This window comes from Lutra lutra, chromosome 3, assembly GCF_902655055.1.
Source record: "Lutra lutra chromosome 3, mLutLut1.2, whole genome shotgun sequence".
NCBI lineage: Eukaryota > Metazoa > Chordata > Mammalia > Carnivora > Mustelidae > Lutra > Lutra lutra.
The window spans coordinates 195,761,345-195,765,093 of record NC_062280.1 but is presented as its reverse complement, the minus strand read 5'-3'; positions in this window follow the sequence as shown (position 1 = coordinate 195,765,093).

Here is a 3,749-nt window from a genome sequence, read left to right as displayed (position 1 = left end):
CTTTTTTTTTTTTTGGTAGGTCCCCCCGGCCCAGGGGCAACAAAAATACATGGTTTGAGTGAGATATATATCATCTTCTTTAAAAGTTCCACAAATTAGTAGCATTGTCAACAATAGCCAAACTATTGAGAGAGACCAAAAGTCCATCAACTGATGAATGGATAAAGAAGATATGGTAATTACATATACTATGAACTATTACTCAGCCATTAAAAAGAGTGAAATCTGACCCTTTGCAACAACATGGATGGAGCTAGTGTATTATGCTAAGTGAATTAAGTCAGTCAGAGAAAGACAAATACCATATGATCTCACTCATGGGCAATTTAAGAACACATATGAACATATGGCAAGAGGGAAAAGAAAAAAAGGACAGAGAGAAACAAGCTATAACTGACCCTGAATTATAGAGAATAAACTGAGGGTTGATTAAGGGAGGTGGGAGGGGGATAGGCTGGATGGGTGACGGGGATTAGGGAGGGCACTTGCTATTATGAGCACTGGGTGTTGTCTGCAAGTGATGAATCACTGAATTCTACTCCTGAAACCAATATTGCACTGTATGTTAACTAACAAAATTTGAGTTTAAAAAAGTTCTAAAAATGATCTTTAAGCCAACCCCAGAATACATGTCATCTAAATAGATAACGTGCTTTGCAAGCAATCAGACTAAATCTCCAGACTACTCCTCCAATTCTACATCCTTTTATGTAATATGGAGGTATCATTCACACATAGAAATATAACCACACAGACATACTTTGAGAAACAAAAATGAGATTGCAACCTGCACATCATTCTACAACTTTCCTTTTTCACCTACTGGCTGTAATTATACTATGAACATATTTGCAAATCAGTCCATATAAATCTGCATTGTACTACATTTGTGGATGTACGGCAGACTTCTCATCCTTCCACGTTTCTTTGCAATTGTCTGACATCCAAACAATGCCCCAATGAAAATACTTACCCATCAGTATGTCATACATATTGTGTTATTGTATCTGTGAGACAAATCCTTGGAAGTTAGACTGCCAGCTTATGAGATGTAAAAGCTTAAAATGCTGATAGGCGTGGTTAAATCAACCCTTTGTCATGCTACTTTATTAGTAATTTTTAAAAATAATTGTCAGTCTTAAAGGAAAACATACATACACACAAATAATTGTTATTTAAATTTGCATTTCCTTGGTTTTTAGTGAGGTTTAGATTCTTTTATCGTTTTTTTTTAATTGGTTGTATTTCCTTTGTGAATTGCAGGTGTACATTCTTTGGTCATTTTTCTATTGAGTTGTCTTTCTCTTATTATTAGAAACTCTTTTTAAAAAACTTTATATAGTAGAGATATTAATGCTTTGCTTGCTAAATATTACAAATATGTTCTCCTAAAGTCTCAAATTTTATTTATATAGACAAATATATTAACCTATTCATTTACACCAGTGTTTCTCAAACTGTTGCTGGTAGAGTACCTACGGGAGAATCATGTGGTGTGCTTGTTAAAAATGGAGATTCGAGGGCCCAATCGCTGTATGAGAAGTTTTGGGATAATACACAGAATTTTGTGTGTCTTATCAAATCTCCAAGTTGTATATCCATTGCTCCATTGCCTTATTTTTATGTCTTTCATGTTTATTAAAAAAAGCATATGCTTTTGAACACATTTAGATTTCAATCCATCTTAAATTTACTTTTGCTCCTGTTGGGATGCAAAATTTTTAAATTAACTGCATTTTATTTTTAATCTCTTTAATTATAACAACAGTATTTAATAAACCATTTTTCCACTAAAGAATATTCTTTATCATTTAGAGTTTCTCATATTCCTGTAGCTTTCAAAAGAAACATGCCTCATTTTTTTCTAAAATATTGTATATTTATAAAAAATTCATAGCATGTAGAAAGACAGTAAAGAGTTTTTTTTTTTTTTAAAAACCCAACCTGTAGTAGGTTGACTAGTGTCCCCCCAAATTCATGTCCACCTTGGACATGTGGTCTTATTTGGAAATAGGGTCTTTGCAGATAATTAAGTTAAGGTGAGGTCATATTGGATTAGGTTGGGTCCTAATTCAATAACTAGTGTCCTTATAAGAGAACAGACACACAGTCAATGCTATGCGATGAACGTGACAGAGATTGGAGGCAACCACCATAAGTTGAGAAGCATGAACAGATCCACCCCCTGACACACAGCCCCAAAGACCTTAAAAGACCCAAGCTTGCCAACATCTGGATTCAGGACTTCTGGACCCCATAAGTGAGTAAGTTTTTCTTGTTTTACGCCACCAGTTCATGGTGCTCTAGGAAACCAAGATATCAACTAATCAGAAATAACTATCTTTAACATTAGATGGGCATCCCATAGGGGTGTGTGTGTGTATAAATATTAGACTGACAAAAATTATTTACGTTGTCATGGGGACAGTGCTATACAATCTCCATAATTAAGATTTTTTTTCTTTTTATTTGAATGTACCTGAAGAAAACTAATAGATCTGTCCTCCTATTCCTTTGATTATTTTCCTATTGCTGTGTCAGTATCTTGGTGCTCAGTTTTTGTAAGGCAAATAAATGCTTACTACCGTTTTTTAAAGGATTTCCTGATAACTCACAACCATGCGATCTTCTCTACAAAATTTTAAATCATTGTTAGTTCCAACCCATCCCTAAGAGAACTTGGGGCTCTGATGGGATCTGCGCCAATTCTGTGATTTAAATGGAAGAGAACGGGCATAATTTTGATACTGACTTGTCATCCAAACACGTGGCACGCATTTTTCATTTACTCAGGTCTTGCTTCTGCCTTTCAGCAAAGGTTGAGGGATTTCACCGCGAGGAGCTTGTAACTTGTTAATGTTTATTCCAAGTATTTCATATTTTTGGTGGCCATCGTGGATAAAGTCTTTTTTATTATTTCATTTTTAATAGGCCGTTACTTGATCAAAAGGGGAATTTCCAATTTTCTTCTTCCCTCTTGAGTTAGGCCTTTCACTGCACTGCTTTAAAACGGGGGCACCGATTTTCTAGGCTTCCTGTCCTCTCTGGCTGGCCAGGTCTCCTCCTCCTCGGGGGCCTGGCAGTCCGGTGCAGCACGCAGGAACCGGGAGTCTCCGGCGAGGACTGGGCGGTCTCCCCGGGGATGTGCCCCGCGCTGCACCACAGACACGCGGCCCCGCGGCCACCTGCTAGTGGCGCGACGCGGGCCACTAACTTCTTCCCCTGCGGGACCTCAGCGTCCCACCCCTAAAAACGAGAATGGAGGACCGGTCAATAACCGCCAAGCCTTCAGGGCAAGCCCGGGCCCGCGGAGCCCTGGACCGAGCGTCGGCTTCCCCTCATCGGCGCCGACGTCATCTCTGCGAGCCCCGCGTCCGCGGCCTGGGGCGCGCTTGTCTTCCCGGCGCCCACGAGGAAGCCGAGCGCACCGAAGCCAGGCAGCCGCTCAGGGTCAATGTGACACAATCTGGGGCTGCCTGAGACAAATCCAGCTCCTAGAAAATAATGCAGTCAGCCATTTCCTGCTGAAGCACGATATCATTCCCACCGAAACGTGACGGGCTCATTCTCACGACGTCGGCATCTCACCGGAAAGCGGACGCGCTCTAAAGCTAAGGTGCGGGACTCCCGCTCCCGACCGCCAGGCTGCCGAGGGCTGGCGGAAGGAGCCGAGTGAGCTCGGAAGCGCTCGCTTGGCCTTCGGCGACCATCGTCAGGGGGCGGAGCTCGCGTAGCGGCGCGTTCCGCGC